This window comes from Elephas maximus, chromosome 26 (assembly GCF_024166365.1).
Source record: "Elephas maximus indicus isolate mEleMax1 chromosome 26, mEleMax1 primary haplotype, whole genome shotgun sequence".
NCBI lineage: Eukaryota > Metazoa > Chordata > Mammalia > Proboscidea > Elephantidae > Elephas > Elephas maximus.
In genome coordinates, this window is record NC_064844.1 from 4,607,791 (window position 1) to 4,628,257 (window position 20,467).

Sequence of the window (20,467 nt, forward strand, 5' to 3'; positions counted from 1 at the left end):
GCGGGTCTGTGTTTCTGTATCTGCTGTAGCAGCGCTAGATGACTAGGACGGCGGGTCTGTGTTTCTGTATCTGCTGTAGCCGCGCTAGATGACTAGGACGGTGGGTCTGTATTTCTGTATCTGCTGTAGCAGCGCTAGATGACTAGGACGGCGGGTCTGTATTTCTGTATGTGTTGTAACAGCGCTAGATGACTAGGATGCTGGGTCTATATTTCTGTATCTGACGTAGCTGCGCTAGATGACTAGGATGGCGGGTCTGTATTTCTGTATCTGCTGTAGCAGCGCTAGATGACTAGGACGGCGGGTCTGTGTTTCTGTATCTGCTGTAGCAGCGCTAGATGACTAGGACGGCGGGTCTGTATTTCTGTATCTGCTGTAACAGCGCTAGATGACTAGGACGGTGGGTCTGTATTTCTGTATCTGCGGTAACAGCGCTAGATGACTAGGACGGTGGGTCTGTATTTCTGTATCTGCTGTAACAGCGCTGGATGACTAGGACGGCGGGTCTGTATTTCTGTATCTGCTGTAACAGTGTTAGATGACTAGGACGGCGGGTCTGTATTTCTGTATCTGCTGTAACAGCGCTAGATGACTAGGACGGCGGGTCTGTATTTCTGTATCTGTTGTAACAGTGTTAGATGACTAGGACGGCGGGTCTGTATTTCTTTATCTGCTGTAACAGCGCTAGATGACTAGGACGGCGGGTCTGTATTTCTGTATCTGCTGTAACAGCGCTAGATGACTAGGACGGCGGGTCTGTGTTTCTGTATCTGGTGTAACAGCGCTAGATGACTAGGACGGCGGTCTGTGTTTCTGTATCTGCTGTAGCCGCGCTAGATGACTAGGACGGCGGGTCTGTGTTTCTGTATCTGCTGTAACAGCGCTAGATGACTAGGACGGCGGGTCTGTGTTTCTGTATCTGCTGTAACAGCGCTAGATGACTAGGACGGCGGGTCTGTATTTCTGTATCTGCTGTAACAGCGCTAGATGACTAGGACGGCGGGTCTGTGTTTCTGTATCTGCTGTAGCAGTGGTAGATGAGTAGGACGGCGGGTCTGTGTTTCTGTATCTGCTGTAGCAGCGCTATATGACTAGGACGGCGGGTCTGTATTTCTGTATCCGCTGTAGCAGCGCTAGATGTGTAGGACGGTGGGTTTGTATTTCTGTATCTGCTGTAACAGCGCTAGATGAGTAGGACGGTGGGTCTGTATTTCTGTATCTGCTCTAACATAGCTAGATGACTAGGACGGTGGGTCTGTATTTCTGTATCTGCTGTAGCAGCGCTAGATGACTAGGACGGCGGGTCTGTATTTCTGTAACTGCTGTAGCAGCGCTAGATGACTAGGGCGGTGGGTCTGTATTTCTGTATCTGCTATAGCAGCGCTAGATGACTAGGACGGCGGGTCTGTATTTCTGTATGTGTTGTAACAGCGCTAGATGACTAGGATGCTGGGTGTATATTTCTGTATCTGACGTAGCTGCGCTAGATGACTAGGATGGCGGGTCTGTATTTCTGTATCTGCTGTAGCAGCGCTAGATGACTAGGACGGCGGGTCTGTGTTTCTGTATCTGCTGTAACAGCGCTAGATGACTAGGACGGTGGGTCTATATTTCTGTATCTGCTGTAACAGCGCTAGATGACTAGGACGGTGGGTCTGTATTTCTGTATCTGCTGTAACAGCGCTGGATGACTAGGACGGCGGGTCTGTATTTCTGTATCTGTTGTAACAGTGTTAGATGACTAGGACGGCGGGTCTGTATTTCTGTATCTGCTGTAACAGTGTTAGATGACTAGGACGGCGGGTCTGTATTTCTGTATCTGCTGTAACAGCGCTAGATGACTAGGACGGCGGGTCTGTATTTGTGTATCTGTTGTAACAGTGTTAGATGACTAGGACGGCGGGTCTGTATTTCTTTATCTGCTGTAACAGCGCTAGATGACTAGGACGGCGGGTCTGTATTTCTGTATCTGCTGTAACAGCGCTAGATGACTAGGACGGCGGGTCTGTGTTTCTGTATCTGCTGTAACAGCGCTAGATGACTAGGACGGCGGGTGTGTGTTTCTGTATCTGCTGTAGCCGCGCTAGATGACTAGGACGGCGGGTCTGTGTTTCTGTATCTGCTGTAACAGCGCTAGATGACTAGGACGGCGGGTCTGTGTTTCTGTATCTGCTGTAACAGCGCTAGATGACTAGGACGGCGGGTCTGTATTTCTGTATCTGCTGTAACAGCGATAGATGACTAGGACGGCGGGTCTGTGTTTCTGTATCTGCTGTAGCAGTGGTAGATGAGTAGGACGGCGGGTCTGTGTTTCTGTATCTGCTGTAGCAGCGCTATATGACTAGGACGGCGGGTCTGTATTTCTGTATCCGCTGTAGCAGCGCTAGATGAGTAGGACGGTGGGTCTGTATTTCTGTATCTGCTCTAACAGAGCTAGATGACTAGGACGGTGGGTCTGTATTTCTGTATCTGCTGTAGCAGCGCTAGATGACTAGGACGGCGGGTCTGTATTTCTGTATCTGCTGTAGCAGCGCTAGATGACTAGGGCGGTGGGTCTGTATTTCTGTATCTGCTATAGCAGCGCTAGATGACTAGGACGGTGGGTGTGTATTTCTGTATCTGCTGTAGCAGCGCTAGATGACTAGGACGGCGGGTCTGTGTTTCTGTATCTGCTGTAGCAGCGCTAGATGACTAGGACGGCGGGTCTGTGTTTCCGTATCTCCTGTAACAGCGCTAGATGACTAGGATGGTGGGTCTATATTTCTGTATCTGACGTAGCTGCGCTAGATGACTAGGATGGCGGGTCTGTATTTCTGTATCTGCTGTAACAGTGTTAGATGACTAGGACGGCGGGTCTGTGTTTCTGTATCTGCTGTAGAAGCGCTAGATGACTAGGACGGCGGGTCTGTATTTCTGTATCTGCTGTAACAGCGCTAGATGACTAGGACGGCGGGTCTGTATTTCTGTATCTGCTGTAGCAGCGCTAGATGACTAGAACGGCGGGTCTGTATTTCTGTATCTGCTGTAACAGCGCTGGATGACTAGGACGGCGGGTCTGTATTTCTGTATCTGCTGTAACAGCGCTAGATGACTAGGACGGCGGGTCTGTGTTTCTGTATCTGCTGTAGCAGCGCTAGATGACTAGGACGGCGGGTCTGTGTTTCCTTATCTGCTGTAGCAGCGCTAGATGACTAGGACGGCGGGTCTGTGTTTCTGTATCTGCTGTAGTAGCGCTAGATGACTAGGACGGTGGGCCTGTATTTCTGTATCTGCTCTAACAGCGGTAGATGACTAGGACGGTGGGTCTGTATTTCTGTATCTGCTGTAGCAGCGCTAGATGACTAGGACGGCAGGTCTGTGTTTCTGTATCTGCTGTAGCAGCGCTAGATGACTAGGACGGTGGGTCTGTATTTCTGTATCTGCTCTAACAGCGCTAGATGACTAGGACGGTGGGTCTGTATTTCTGTATCTGCTGTAGCAGGGCTAGATGACTAGGACGGCGGGTCTGTGTTTCTGTATCTGCTGTAGCAGCGCTAGATGACTAGGACGGTGGGTCTGTGTTTCTGTATCTGCTGTAGCAGCGCTAGATGACTAGGACGGTGGGTCTGTATTTCTGTATCTGCTGTAGCAGCGCTAGATGACTAGGACGGCGGGTCTGTATTTCTGTATGTGTTGTAACAGCGCTAGATGACTAGGATGCTGGGTCTATATTTCTGTATCTGACGTAGCTGCGCTAGATGACTAGGATGGCGGGTCTGTATTTCTGTATCTGCTGTAGCAGCGCTAGATGACTAGGACGGCGGGTCTGTGTTTCTGTATCTGCCGTAGCAGCGCTAGATGACTAGGACGGCGGGTCTGTATTTCTGTATCTGCTGTAACAGCGCTAGATGACTAGGACGGTGGGTCTGTATTTCTGTATCTGCTGTAACAGCGCTAGATGACTAGGACGGTGGGTCTGTATTTCTGTATCTGCTGTAACAGCGCTGGATGACTGGGACGGCGGGTCTGTATTTCTGTATCTGTTGTAACAGTGTTAGATGACTAGGACGGCGGGTCTGTATTTCTGTAACTGCTGTAACAGTGTTAGATGACTAGGACGGCGGGTCTGTATTTCTGTATCTGTTGTAACAGTGTTAGATGACTAGGACGGCGGGTCTGTATTTCTTTATCTGCTGTAACAGCGCTAGATGACTAGGACGGCGGGTCTGTATTTCTGTATCTGCTGTAACAGCGCTAGATGACTAGGACGGCGGGTCTGTGTTTCTGTATCTGCTGTAACAGCGCTAGATGACTAGGACGGCGGGTCTGTGTTTCTGTATCTGCTGTAGCCGCGCTAGATGACTAGGACGGCGGGTCTGTGTTTCTGTATCTGCTGTAACAGCGCTAGATGACTAGGACGGCGGGTCTGTGTTTCTGTATCTGCTGTAACAGCGCTAGATGACTAGGACGGCGGGTCTGTGTTTCTGTATCTGCTCTAACAGAGCTAGATGACTAGGACGGTGGGTCTGTATTTCTGTATCTGCTGTAGCAGCGCTAGATGACTAGGACGGCGGGTCTGTATTTCTGTATCTGCTGTAGCAGCGCTAGATGACTAGGGCGGTGGGTCTGTATTTCTGTATCTGCTATAGCAGCGCTAGATGACTAGGACGGTGGGTGTGTATTTCTGTATCTGCTGTAGCAGCGCTAGATGACTAGGACGGCGGGTCTGTATTTCTGTATCTGCTGTAGCAGCGCTAGATGACTAGGACGGCGGGTCTGTGTTTCTGTATCTGCTGTAGCAGCGCTAGATGACTAGGAAGGCGGGTCTGTGTTTCTGTATCTCTTGTAACAGCGCTAGATGACTAGGATGGTGGGTCTATATTTCTGTATCTGACGTAGCTGCGCTAGATGACTAGGATGGCGGGTCTGTATTTCTGTATCTGCTGTAACAGTGTTAGATGACTAGGACGGCGGGTCTGTGTTTCTGTATCTGCTGTAGCAGCGCTAGATGACTAGGACGGCGGGTCTGTATTTCTGTATCTGCTGTAACAGCGCTAGATGACTAGGACGGCGGGTCTGTATTTCTGTACCTCTGTAGCAGCGCTAGATGACTAGCACGGCGGGTCTGTATTTCTGTATCTGCTGTAACAGCGCTGGATGACTAGGACGGCGGGTCTGTATTTCTGTATCTGCTGTAACAGCGCTAGATGACTAGGACGGCGGGTCTGTGTTTCTGTATCTGCTGTAGCAGCGCTAGATGACTAGGACGGCAGGTCTGTGTTTCTGTATCTGCTGTAGCCGCGCTAGATGACTAGGACGGCGGGTCTGTGTTTCTGTATCTGCTGTAGTAGCGCTAGATGACTAGGACGGTGGGTCTGTATTTCTGTATCTGCTCTAACAGCGGTAGATGACTAGGACGGTGGGTCTGTATTTCTGTATCTGCTGTAGCAGCGCTAGATGACTAGGACGGCAGGTCTGTGTTTCGGTATCTGCTGTAGCAGCGCTAGATGACTAGGACGGTGGGTCTGTGTTTCTGTATCTGCTCTAACAGCGCTAGATGACTAGGACGGTGGGTCTGTATTTCTGTATCTGCTGTAGCAGGGCTAGATGACTAGGACGGCGGGTCTGTGTTTCTGTATCTGCTGTAGCAGCGCTAGATGACTAGGACGGTGGGTCTGTGTTTCTGTATCTGCTGTAGCAGCGCTAGATGACTAGGACGGTGGGTCTGTATTTCTGTATCTGCTGTAGCAGCGCTAGATGACTAGGACGGCGGGTCTGTATTTCTGTATGTGTTGTAACAGCGCTAGATGACTAGGATGCTGGGTCTATATTTCTGTATCTGACGTAGCTGCGCTAGATGACTAGGATGGCGGGTCTGTATTTCTGTATCTGCTGTAGCAGCGCTAGATGACTAGGACGGCGGGTCTGTGTTTCTGTATCTGCTGTAGCAGCGCTAGATGACTAGGACGGTGGGTCTGTATTTCTGTATCTGCTGTAACAGCGCTGGATGACTAGGACGGTGGGTCTGTATTTCTGTATCTGCTGTAACAGCGCTGGATGACTAGGACGGCGGGTCTGTATTTCTGTATCTGTTGTAACAGTGTTAGATGACTAGGACGGCGGGTCTGTGTTTCTGTATCTGCTGTAGCCGCGCTAGATGACTAGGACGGCGGGTCTGTGTTTCTGTATCTGCTGTAACAGCGCTAGATGACTAGGACGGCGGGTCTGTGTTTCTGTATCTGCTGTAACAGCGCTAGATGACTAGGACGGCGGGTCTGTATTTCTGTATCTGCTGTAACAGCGCTAGATGACTAGGACGGCGGGTCTGTGTTTCTGTATCTGCTGTAGCAGTGGTAGATGAGTAGGACGGCGGGTCTGTGTTTCTGTATCTGCTGTAGCAGCGCTATATGACTAGGACGGCGGGTCTGTATTTCTGTATCCGCTGTAGCAGCGCTAGATGAGTAGGACGGTGGGTCTGTATTTCTGTATCTGCTGTAACAGCGCTAGATGAGTAGGACGGTGGGTCTGTATTTCTGTATCTGCTCTAACAGAGCTAGATGACTAGGACGGTGGGTCTGTATTTCTGTATCTGCTGTAGCAGCGCTAGATGAGTAGGACGGCGGGTCTGTATTTCTGTATCTGCTGTAGCAGCGCTAGATGACTAGGGCGGCTGGTCTGTATTTCTGTATCTGCTATAGCAGCGCTAGATGACTAGGACGGTGGGTGTGTATTTCTGTATCTGCTGTAGCAGCGCTAGATGACTAGGACGGCGGGTCTGTATTTCTGTATCTGCTGTAGCAGCGCTAGATGACTAGGACGGCGGGTCTGTGTTTCTGTATCTGCTGTAGCAGCGCTAGATGACTAGGACGGCGGGTCTGTGTTTCTGTATCTCCTGTAACAGCGCTAGATGACTAGGATGGTGGGTCTATATTTCTGTATCTGACGTAGCTGCGCTAGATGACTAGGATGGCGGGTCTGTATTTCTGTATCTGCTGTAACAGTGTTAGATGACTAGGACGGCGGGTCTGTGTTTCTGTATCTGCTGTAGCAGCGCTAGATGACTAGGACGGCGGGTCTGTATTTCTGTATCTGCTGTAACAGCGCTAGATGACTAGGACGGCGGGTCTGTATTTCTGTATCTGCTGTAGCAGCGCTAGATGACTAGAACGGCGGGTCTGTATTTCTGTATCTGCTGTAACAGCGCTGGATGACTAGGACGGCGGGTCTGTATTTCTGTATCTGCTGTAACAGCGCTAGATGACTAGGACGGCGGGTCTGTGTTTCTGTATCTGCTGTAGCAGCGCTAGATGACTAGGACGGCGGGTCTGTGTTTCTGTATCTGCTGTAGCCGCGCTAGATGACTAGGACGGTGGGTCTGTATTTCTGTATCTGCTCTAACAGTGGTAGATGACTAGGACGGTGGGTCTGTATTTCTGTATCTGCTGTAGCAGCGCTAGATGACTAGGACGGCAGGTCTGTGTTTCTGTATCGGCTGTAGCAGCGCTAGATGACTAGGACGGTGGGTCTGTATTTCTGTATCTGCTCTAACAGCGCTAGATGACTAGGACGGTGGGTCTGTATTTCTGTATCTGCTGTAGCAGGGCTAGATGACTAGGACGGCGGGTCTGTGTTTCTGTATCTGCTGTAGCAGCGCTAGATGACTAGGACGGTGGGTCTGTGTTTCTGTATCTGCTGTAGCAGTGCTAGATGACTAGGACGGTGGGTCTGTATTTCTGTATCTGCTGTAGCAGCGCTAGATGACTAGGACGGCGGGTCTGTATTTCTGTATGTGTTGTAACAGCGCTAGATGACTAGGATGCTGGGTCTATATTTCTGTATCTGACGTAGCTGCGCTAGATGACTAGGATGGCGGGTCTGTATTTCTGTATCTGCTGTAGCAGCGCTAGATGACTAGGACGGCGGGTCTGTGTTTCTGTATCTGCTGTAGCAGCGCTAGATGACTAGGACGGCGGGTCTGTATTTCTGTATCTGCTGTAACAGCGCTAGATGACTAGGACGGTGGGTCTGTATTTCTGTATCTGCTGTAACAGCGCTAGATGACTAGGACGGTGGGTCTGTATTTCTGTATCTGCTGTAACAGCGCTGGATGACTAGGACGGCGGGTCTGTATTTCTGTATCTGCTGTAACAGTGTTAGATGACTAGGACGGCGGGTCTGTATTTCTGTATCTGCTGTAACAGCGCTAGATGACTAGGACGGCGGGTCTGTATTTCTGTATCTGTTGTAACAGTGTTAGATGACTAGGACGGCGGGTCTGTATTTCTTTATCTGCTGTAACAGCGCTAGATGACTAGGACGGCGGGTCTGTATTTCTGTATCTGCTGTAACAGCGCTAGATGACTAGGACGGCGGGTCTGTGTTTCTGTATCTGGTGTAACAGCGCTAGATGACTAGGACGGCGGGTCTGTGTTTCTGTATCTGCTGTAGCCGCGCTAGATGACTAGGACGGCGGGTCTGTGTTTCTGTATCTGCTGTAACAGCGCTAGATGACTAGGACGGCGGGTCTGTGTTTCTGTATCTGCTGTAACAGCGCTAGATGACTAGGACGGCGGGTCTGTATTTCTGTATCTGCTGTAACAGCGCTAGATGACTAGGACGGCGGGTCTGTGTTTCTGTATCTGCTGTAGCAGTGGTAGATGAGTAGGACGGCGGGTCTGTGTTTCTGTATCTGCTGTAGCAGCGCTATATGACTAGGACGGCGGGTCTGTATTTCTGTATCCGCTGTAGCAGCGCTAGATGTGTAGGACGGTGGGTTTGTATTTCTGTATCTGCTGTAACAGCGCTAGATGAGTAGGACGGTGGGTCTGTATTTCTGTATCTGCTCTAACATAGCTAGATGACTAGGACGGTGGGTCTGTATTTCTGTATCTGCTGTAGCAGCGCTAGATGACTAGGACGGCGGGTCTGTATTTCTGTATCTGCTGTAGCAGCGCTAGATGACTAGGACGGTGGGTGTGTATTTCTGTATCTGCTGTAGCAGCGCTAGATGACTAGGACGGCGGGTCTGTATTTCTGTATCTGCTGTAGCAGCGCTAGATGACTAGGACGGCGGGTCTGTGTTTCTGTATCTGCTGTAACAGTGTTAGATGACTAGGACGGCGGGTCTGTGTTTCTGTATCTGCTGTAGCAGCGCTAGATGACTAGGACGGCGGGTCTGTATTTCTGTATCTGCTGTAGCAGCGCTAGATGACTAGAACGGCGGGTCTGTATTTCTGTATCTGCTGTAACAGCGCTGGATGACTAGGACGGCGGGTCTGTATTTCTGTATCTGCTGTAACAGCGCTAGATGACTAGGACGGCGGGTCTGTATTTCTGTATCTGTCGTAGCAGCGCTAGATGACTAGGACGGTGGGTCTGTATTTCTGTATCTGTCGTAGCAGCGGTAGATGACTAGGACGGTGGTTCTGTATTTCTGTATCTGCTGTAGCAGCGCTAGATGACTAGTACGGTGGGTGTGTATTTCTGTATCTGCTGTAACAGCGCTAGATGACTAGGACGGTGGGTCTGTATTTCTGTATCTTCTGTAACAGTGCTAGATGACTAGGCCGGTGGGTCTGTATTTCTGTATCTGTTGTAACAGTGCTAGATGACTAGGACGGTGAGTCTGTATTTCCGTACATGCGACTGGCTTTGGACAATACAATTGAACCAGAAATGATGGAGCCAATTTTGAGCAGAGAGTTTAAAAAAAAGAGCCATTTATTGTTTCCATTCATTCATTTGAATCCATGAAGAGGGCTAAGGATGGAGGGAAGATAGTGTAAGTAAATTGAATAGCACGAGCAGAATTCAAAATATAGTACTGAGCATACTACTTCACAGGTGTGGTGAACAGAATGATTTGGCGGGGCAGGGTAATCACGCTGGGTTATGCGCGCACACACACACGCACACACACACACTTATGCCCTTTATGTTTCTCCAGAAAAGTGGTTCTTTTATGCCAGACGTCCTACTGGTAGATATGATGACCGTTCGTAGGTGTCAGTCCAGGCAAGAGGTCATGGTCAGGGGCAAAAACAGAGCTGTTAATGTGAGATTTCGAAGCAGAAAGCATAAGAAGATATTTAGATTCTGGCTGTGCATATCACTCAGACTATAAAGATTGAAAGAAAATACATTATCGTCAGTACAGGATTTTTTCAAATTGGAAATTATTGGTCTTTCATTGCTTTCCTTGATACCTCTTGGTTTTTAAACTTGATACGTGAATTGGCGAATTCGTGTTATGCTACTGAGAAGTATTTTTCCACGTAAAACCTGACCAGAGATTTCCAGAGGATTCCTCCTGTGTCACTTACTAGCTGTGGGACCTTGAGCAAGCTCCTGAACAGCTTCTGAGCCTCAGTTTCCTCACGTGTAAACTGGCACTAATTACAGAGCTTAATTCACCTGAGTTTTGCTAGAAATAAGTGAGACGAGCCGTGAAAAGCACCCAGCGCACTGTCAGGTAGATGGCAGGCATTGTTGCCTCTCCTCTTCCTCTCCCTTCTTCATCTTTTTTGAAAATAGCAAACAGCTGTGTGTGTGTGTGACTTTTTTTACTTGTGTTACTTGTTTATTTGATGCATTAATTAATGAATTAATGATGCTTTTTTGTTAAAAAAAATACGTTTCTACATAAATACTTCCAAGAATTTCCATGGGTCCCTTTGTTTTCTATACTTTATTCATAGCTGAAGTGTTGTGCCTGTTATTTGACACTCCAGAAAACATACACAAACAACTTACCTTTGTCTATCTGATGGTAAAAGATGGAATAAAGGACATAATGTTGTGAAAGAAAGAAAAAGAACCTGGAGTTAGTGAGCCCACACATGAATGTAGCTGTAAACATCTCCAAAAGAGGATGTTGTTAGTTAAGAAGGGCGATGTGAGTGTTAACCTTGGCAAACGTTCATTGTTAGAAATGTTCCCTTTCCAACCAAAAGGTGGGAAGTTCAAATTCACTCAACAGCACCTCGGAAGAAAGGCCTGTGATCTGCTTCCATAAGATTACACAGTCGTTGGAAACCCTGTGGGTTGCTGTTCTACTGTAACACACATGGAGTTGTCATGAGTCGGAATTGGCTTGATGGCAATGGGTTTTCAGGTTTAATTATATGCTTGCCCCTCACAAAACCTAATAAATGACAATACATTTATGTCAAAATCTGTCTTTATGGAAGGGTCAGAAGTTCTGTTATAATTAGGTAATCATGTCACAACATCTGGGTGACCTTTCTAGAGCCTCAAGAAAGAAGCAAGACTTTCCCTTCTCCGATTTGGTACCGACTGACCTCCTCACCCTTAGATCTAAAGTCTATACTCACGACCATAAGCTTTCCTCATGCAGTTGCCTGGCACGAAGACTGACAGATACAGTGTGCGATTTTCCATAAAATTGTCGTGTAATGAAATCCAATCGGATCCTCTAGCGTGGAATTTTGCTGCCTAGACGCGTTCCTAGTGGCGTGGTCTGATGGACGGACCACATTCTTGTCCACCCTCTTGGATATTTAATGATAAATAGTAGGCCAGTAAGGAGTATCTGAGCGTTCAGTGTGATAGCTTCAGACTGACTTGCTACTCCATCCAGTGGGCTTATAAAGACGGATTTGGGGTTTGCTTCAGTTTATCAAAAAGCTGTGAACTGTCCTTGAAACGCTGTGGATTTTAATTGCTTATAATGCCTATCTAATGCGATTGGATAAAAAGCAAATTTGATTATTTTTTCTCTTTCAGGCAAGTAACCTTTTTTTTTTCTTTTATAGGTAAAGGGGAAAAAAAAATCTACGGCATTGTCGGAATTGCTGCATTGCACTTTATGAACCCTGAAGTAATGGGTCTGCAAGAGGTACGTGCAGGAGCCTGTTATTGACTGTGAAGACATTCTGTGACGGTTGGCTGTGAACTCAAGTATCATTTCCCCTCTCATCCTGGCACCTGGATAATATTAAATGTGAACCTTTGATTTGATTAATACATCTCAGCAGCAGGACATTTAGACACTTATGTCATAAAAGCAAAGTGAAATATTTTATATCACTGAACACAGCCCTGCAAGGTACAGTAGTTAAAATCAAATGAAGTTACCTTCGATTTTACAGCTGTTTAAAAAGCGTACATACATGTACACGCATACACACAAGCCGCCCATGGAAATGACCCCCACCCTTTGATTCAGAGCGACATTTAGGAAAAAACACAAAGTTTACCTGAAGAAGCTGAGGTGGCAGCTTTAAATGTGATAAACAGGGATTTACTTACATGTGCAAAGCAGACACAGGTGCAAGTAAGATAATTGCAGGTGCAAATATGCCGTTACCGGTTTTACACGCACAACTGCCTGATTCGTAAGGGCAGCTCGCTGATTTTGTCTTCCTCTGCATAATTTTTATGCACAGGCTAGTTGCTTGGGAAAATTTGGCACCAATATTTCTCTCTTCTTGGACCCCAAATAGATTATGTATAGAAGACACTAGAAGGTTTACAGTCAGCCGGTCAAATGCACTTACTGTCTGTTTTGATTTATAAAAAATGAAAACACAGAAAGACTGTTTTGGCATCTTCTTTTCTCTTCCTCTTTTAACAAGTTTTTGTTGTTGTTGTTTCTTAGTAGAATGTGTTTCATTTGTGGTCGAAAATCTCCTGAGGCCAGGCAGCAACTTGACTGCCTATTAGTTTAACTGAGGGCCCTTCACAATAGTGTGTTATGCATTGTCTTGGGAACAATTAAGACATGCCATCCTCACAGGGCAGTTTATAAGTGGGGAAACCATATTTAATGGAAGGGTTTGTGGTACCCAGAATGGAAATACAATGAAAACTATAGGGACTATGTACTTACCCTAATACTGAACAGGTTCCTTATAATTCACATGTATACCCTTGGGGATATGCCATCCCCTGTGTGCCTTCTAAGTGTTGTTAATGAAATGTTTATCATCTATGGCAGGCTAAGCAGAAGAGCGTAGTCTGTGGTCAGCTAAAGGGCACTGTTAACAACAACAATAAGGCAAATTTAATATGCACATACTTATTGATCTCTTTAGTAAAAAGACTTATGAATAATATTCATATTTAGGGCTAGCAGCTAAAGTATCCTGGGAATCAGGCATCAATGGCTTAGCGATTGATGGATTTAGGCAGGTTAGATGTTGTCAGTCTAAAAGCACCTAATCAATATAGACAAATGTTTCATAAAGGTGATTTGAAAAATGCTTTTACAATACGAAAAAAAAAAAAAAAAGAAGAGACCAGATTCAATATCCTTCTCTCTTCTTAATGTGATACACATTTGTTTCAGAAGCAGGGCTGTTTTTTATTACTACTACTGCAAGAGCTCACTGTAGGTCAAATTAAAACACGGTGTGTGTCTGGTCCAACCGCCCTGTTCTTCACATCACTTGGTGTATAAGAGACATCGTGTCGGAATCAGTGCAGAACTTGTATGTCACTCTCAATCTGTTTTTCAGCATTGATATTTGGGAGCAGATTCTGTTTGAGGCCACTGATGGCTCCATTTAATACAATTACCTGGTTTCTTAGTTTAAAGGACGCATTTCCTGTGACTGACAGAGTTATCCATAAGCATTGTGGCATTCCACATTTCTCACGAAGGAGCGGGGTTTGAAGTGATTATTGCAGGTCGCCGGAATCAGTACTTAGCCTCAGGAGTTGTCTTAGTTACCTAGTGCTGCTATAACAGAAATACTGCAAGTGGATGGCTTTAACAAACAGAAGTTTATTCTCTCACAGTTTAGGAGGCTATTTGTTGTTTGTTGTTAGGTGCTGTTCAGACGCTTCTGCCTCATGGTGACCCTGTGTACAACAGAACGAAACACTGCTTAGTCCTGCACCATCCTCAGGATCCCTGTTATGCTTGAACTCATTGTTGCAGCCACTGTCAGTCTATCTTGCCGAGGGTCTCCCTCTGCTTCGCTAACCCTCCTCTTTACCAAGCATGATGTCCTTCTCCAGGGACGGGTCCCTCCTGATAACATGTCCAAAGTATGTGAGATGAAGTCTTGCCATCCTTACTTTTAAGGAACATTCTGGCTGTACCTCTTCCAAGACAGATTTATTCACCCTTTTGGCAGTCCGTGGTATATTCAATATTCTTCGCCAACACCATAACTTAAAGGCATCAGTTCCTCTTTAGTCTTCGTATTCATTGCCCAGCTTTTGCACGCACATGAGGAGGAGTCTAGAAGTCCAAATTCAGGGCGTCAGCTTTCTCTCTGGTGGCTCTGGTCCTTGTCATCAATCTTCCCCGGTCTAGGATCTTCTCACACAGGGACCCTGGATCCAAAGGGTGCACTCTGCCCCTTATTTCTTGGTGGTAGGGGCCCCCCTTTTTCTCTGCTTGCTGCTTTCTTTTATGTCTCAAAAGAGATTGACTCAAGATACAACTTAATCTTGTAGACTGAGTCCTGCCTCATTAACATAACTGCCTCTAATCCTGCTTCATTAACATCATAGAGGTTAGGATTTACAACACACAGGAAAATCACATTAGATGACAAAATGTTGGACAATCACACAATACTGGGAATTATGCCCTAGCCAAGTTGACACACATTTTGGGGTGGCATGATTCAATCCATAACATTCCGCCCTTTAGCCCCCCAGAATTCGTGTCCTTGCCACATATAAAACACATTCACCCCATTATATCATAGCAAACTCTTAAATCAACTCCAAGTCCAAAATTCGAAAATTCCTCTTCATCTGTGAAATCTAGAATACACATTATCTCCTTCCAAAGTACAGTGGTGGAACAGGCACAAGCTAGACATTTCCATTACAAATGGGAGAAATTGGAAGGAAAGGAGGAGTAGCAAGCACCAAGTCAGCAGAAGATGTAACATTACCTCTCAAGGCTTGAAAATAAATCTCTGTTCTCTGAGACAGTGTAGGCAATGGCTCTGCCCTCTAGACTCTTGGTGTTGGCCACACTCTCTGGATTCTGAGTGCAGGCCCCTGGGCCCTGGGCTTCAGCTCTGCCTTCCACGGCCACTGGAACAGCAACGCTGCTGCCTCAAATTTGGTTGGCCCCGCTCTACTAGTTCACCTGAGTGGCAACCCCACCCCTTGACACCCCAGAGGTCATGGCCATACCCTTTGAGACTGAGGCAGCTCGACTACCTGTGTTCCTTGTCTCTTCAGCTTCTGCTTCCTGGTTCCTTGGCCTCTTGGTCCCTCAGGCCTCGCAGCCCATATCTGCCCTGCTGGGGCAAGTGTTCCAAAGCTCTTTAGCTCCACCAGTAAGTGCCTGGAGGCACTCTACTCTGCCATGAAGCATTTAGATCCAGGTGGCATGGTTGTGTTCTTCTCTGAGACCTGTAACAATAGGTTGTGTAAAATTTTCTCCATAACTTTCTTGATAGTAATATTTATTTTTTTAAGAGCAGGACACAGGTGGCCCAAGATATAAATTTAATTTCTATGTGAGATAGTTTAGGCAGCTTTATTCTCATTCATTGTCCAATGTAAAACTCTATGAAGACATAACCCAAAAAACCTGTTGCTGTCATGTTAATCCCGACTCATAGCAACCCTATAGGACAGAGTGGAACTGTTCCATAGGGTTTCCAAGGAGCTTCTGGGGGATTAGAACAGCTGACTTTTTGGTTAGCAGACTGAGCTCTTAACCATTAGCCACCAGGGCCTCTGATGACAGAAATTGGGTCTTAATTGTTTCTTTAACCCTAGTAATAAGCAGAAATAATAATTTTTTTTTTTTTAAAAATGAACTCCTACATGAATGAATGTAGTAGGATAATATAGGAAGGACGAGAAGAAAAAAGAAAGACTGTGAAATTGGACAATATTTTTTCCACCTTGCATGGGAGTATTTTTTAGTGTGGACAGTGATTTTCTAAATAGATGGTGTCTCTGACAGTAAAGAATATGATAGAATGTACTGCAAGATCCCTATTTTGGGAAACACTGGCATTTTAAATATAAAGAGAAGGTATAATCTCAACATCTTGTTGCCAAGTACAAATGATGCAATGGGCATCTTCACTAAGTAACAACTGTATGCCTCAAAAGTGTTATCAGTGACCAATAAAAGAGTAAGTTACTTCTTGATAGTCCAAATTAATTATTTTGACCATTTTCAAAAGACGGTCAAGAACATTTAAGAAGAATTAAGTATTACTGAGTTAATCAATTTCAAGCAAGCGTGAACAGAAGAATAGGCCATCCACTGTGATAGCTGATAAAGGACAAAATGAAATACAATATTGTTTTATCTGACGTATAGGCATAAACCCGGATGTATATATATATAGTTACATATTCTGTTCAAACACATTTTCTTTCAGATAATATTATTCTTTTTCAATGAAGGCAATTTTTTCTATGTATAAATAAATGTTATTTACTTTTTACAGAAAAATTTTACTTAACAGAGGGCTTTGTGCCCTAATTTTTTAAACCTGGAACACACGAACAGCCTATATGTACATTTTATACAAAACATACATCTGGTACAGAAAACCATGAGTCTGTATTCATTCTATAAAAAGGTAGCTAGAGATGATATAAAACCAAACCAAACCTATTGCTGTTGAGTCGATTCCAGCTCATACCAACCCTACAGGGCAGAGTCAAACTGCCTCATAGGATTTCAAGTGAGTACCTGGTGGATTCAAACTGCTGACCTTTTGGTTAGCAGCCAGGTGTACGTAGCTCTTAACCAATGGGAATAATAAGGTCATTGAAGGAAAAATAGAAGTGAAGCCCTTTACAAAACAAGAATTGATTTCGAGGGAATCAATGCACGTTTACATATAAAAATTACACTTAGGTTGGAAAATACAATGGAGGTGCTAAAATCTGGAAATCATTCATGGAAAATGAACCCTCGAGAATAAAGGGTACAAAATGGAGACTTAAATAAAGTGGTGAAAAGTTGTTTCTGAAAATACTGATTTTTGAGCCAGTCGAACTAAGAGAACCGGCTCCGAGCATACATGCTCCCTGTTGGGACACAGGTTGCCTCCTCCTCTGCTATTCTTTCTCTACTCTTGTCTTCTCTTCCACTCCCCACTTCCAGTGGAGTTTCAGGCTTTGAGCTTTTCTGTTTCCTGGGCTTGAACGGCCTCTGCTGTTCACACTCTGGAGGTTCTGAAATACTGTATCTCACTTTTCCATCTTTGCATGAGAAATCACTGTTAGGAAGGAAAACTAGCCTAGCCAGAGAATATTCTCCAAAATGAGACAAAAGCAGGTGACTCCAAAGTTTTAAGGAAGCTGGAAAGGATGAAGAAAGACCAGTAAAAAAAAAAAAAAAAAAAAGAGCTCAGAGAGCCATGATGCTCAGGCGTATATGTAGGCATCTCTCATGGTGCCTCTGTTTTAACATTGACCAGATATATTTTCCTTCTGTGTGGGCATGTGATAATTTGCTCTGTTAGAGCTAAGAATGTTCATAGCACTTTTGCCAGATGCTAGATGGGGTGATCTAAAGGGTGGAGAATGCAAGGCATACTATTATCATGACTACTAATAAAAACAGCAATTATTCAGGGGAGGTAAGAATGAGCTATCATCAGCACGGACCTGATGATGCATTACGTAGCACCTTGTTCTAGAAGGAGTCCCTGGGTGGTACAAACAGTGAACATGTTTGGCTGCTAACCGAAATGTTCAAGTCTACCCAGAGACACCTCAGAAGAAAGGCCTGGGGATCTATTTCAAAAAAAATCAGCTATTGAAAACCCTATGGAGCACAGTTCTACTCTGACACACGTGGGGTCGCCATGAGTTGGAATCAACTCGACAGCAACTTATTATTATTATTTTGGGAAAAGCAGTTTCAACTACCCTGAATTTCCTTCTCTTAAGTTTCTTATCACTTAATACTTTTATTACACACTTACTTTACCCTGCCTTGGGTAATTGCTTCCATGTACTTAATTTTCTTCCACTGGGCTTTAGGTTCTTCAAAGAATTAAAATCTGTGTCTTGCTTAGTCTTCCTCCTCATAGCATGTAGTTCGGCATCTCGGTAAGTATTGTTGAAATAAAGTGAATCCCCTTTATTAATAAACGTGTATTGAACATCTAGTATGTAGAAGGCATAGGATCATCTGGGGGAAAAATGCCATTCTAAGGGTGTAAAGTTTAATTGAGTTGCAGTCTTAGTAATATACTGCTGCTATAAATACCACAAGTGGATGGCTTTAACAAAGAGAAGTTTATTCTCTCACAGTCCTGTAGGCTAGAAGTCTGAATTCAGGGTGCCAGCTCCAGAGGAAGGCTTTCTCTCTCTGTTGGCCCTGGGGGAAGGTCCTTGTCATCAGTTTTCCCTTGGTCTGGGAGTATCTCAGCACAAGAACCTCAGGTCCAAAGGGTGCATTCTGTTCCCAGCATTGCTTTCTTGGAAGTATGAGGTCCCATGTCTCTCTGCTCATTTCTCTCTTTTATATCTCAAAAGAGATTGGTTTAAGACATTATCTAATCTTGTAGACCTCATCAATATAACTGCTGATAATCCATCTTATTACATCATAGTGATAGGATTTACAACATAAAGAAAAATCACATAAAATGGTGGACAACCACACAATACCAAGAATCATGGCCCAGCTAAGTTGACAGATATTTTTGAGGGACACAGTTCAATCCATGACAGTTGGCAAATCATCATTAAAAAAGGATAAATAATAACAGGAGATGTAGCATCTGTTAAATGTCAAATGGGATTGTTAGGAGGTACAGAAGCTACCAGAAGTGAGTCACCCCTCAGGGTGGGAAGAACAAAGAAAGTATGGCTCTCTTACTTACTTCTGCTGTTTTCCAGAAGAGGAAATCTCGGCCCCCCTACTCTGCTGTGGAAACGTTGGAGTGGAATTCAATGCCATTCGGTCTGTTTACCTCATGGCTTTCTAAATACCAATGCTTAGTTCAAGGACAGACAGATTTATTTATAAAATTGCCATCTGAAAAATGTACTTGCAGTATCAAAACTAACGCAAAATAGAATGCACCTTCAGCCAGCATCTTTCTTCTTCATGTGGAATCTTTGATTCACTGAGAGAATCTGAGGTTCAAGTCCTTAACACCAGGAAAGCTGCATTTATTCATATTTTGTTTTGTTTGTTTTTCAAAAGGAAAAAAAAAAAGGAAGGAGAGTAGTTGTGGGAGATAAAGTTTTTCAAGAGCATGGAGGATACTTAACATATTACTTATTAGGGTTATGCTCTGAAGCCCCTGGACTAAAGAAATGGAATGCATCAAGTCCCAGGAGCAGTGAAGCATTTGAGACTTTCTGTTTTTCTGATTAAAAGGTTCAACGGAGTGTGTTCAATTCTACAGCTTCTAAAGTGGTCTAGGTTACTTCTCTTAACCAACTGCTAGACAAGGATATCATGTTTGGTAAAGTAGAAGGCCAATGAAAAGGAGGGAAACCCTCAGTGAGATGGACGGTAAAAATAGCTGCAACGATGGAAGATGGCACAGGGACCAGGCAACATTTCGTTCTGTTATGTATAAGGTCTCTATGCGTCAGAGCCAACTTGAGGACAGCTAACAACCATTCTCCTAATGGTAACCCAGAAGTCACATTTACTTACGTTGTGTTGAAGCGCAAGCATTGGTGTGCCAACTAGGAATGGATGGGGTTTTATCACAACAGGACAGCCTGCCTGGAGGGAAGAACTAGAAACCAGGATTTCTGTTAGGGTGGGGAAGATGCTTCAACTAGAACTGTGATCAGAGGAGGGGAGAAAGCCCAATGATGTAGGTATTAACCAGGAAAGTAGAGTAACCAGGCACCAGTAAACCAGTTAGAGTTAGAGAAGTTCAGCAAGTCCTAAGTTCCCCTGGTTGAAGGGTTGAGCTAGGTAACTAACGACTCAATTTTTGTAAACTTTTATGTGAGTCCTTAATATTCTTTCATCTGGTCATTCATTTATCCTATCAGTATTTAGTGACGCCTCTGGGGCTCTCGAAGTGAGGAAGAAGAAACAATATGCAATGTACCACGTGCTACAATAAAAATGACTAAGTTCAATGAGAAGTGAGTGCATAATTTTGCCTCAGGAGAGAGGCCAAGGGATGTTCCACCAAGGAAGTGACCTTTGAACTGGATCTTAAAAGATGGCGGGCCTCCACACCAAGAGGAGAAAGGGCACTTCTGAAAGCAATGAGTGGAAGTTGAATTATTTGGCTTTGCTTATACTACTGAAAAGTGGACTTCTCTAAAAAAAAAAAAAAACCTTGAAAAGTGGACTTTTCTACTGCTTACTAATTATGTGACCTAGTAAGGTTTTTGTAAGGAAACTAAGCATGTGAGTACATTTTGAGCCATTTAATGTTCCTTAACTTGCCATTATTTGCTAGGTAACATGCTGGAAATGTCAGCTTAATAAAGTCCAAGAGAAACTATATTGAGAATATCAAATAAATGACAAATCTGGTTGAGAAAAACATAATATAGGAAAACATGTATAAATGGGGAATAAACGTGGCAA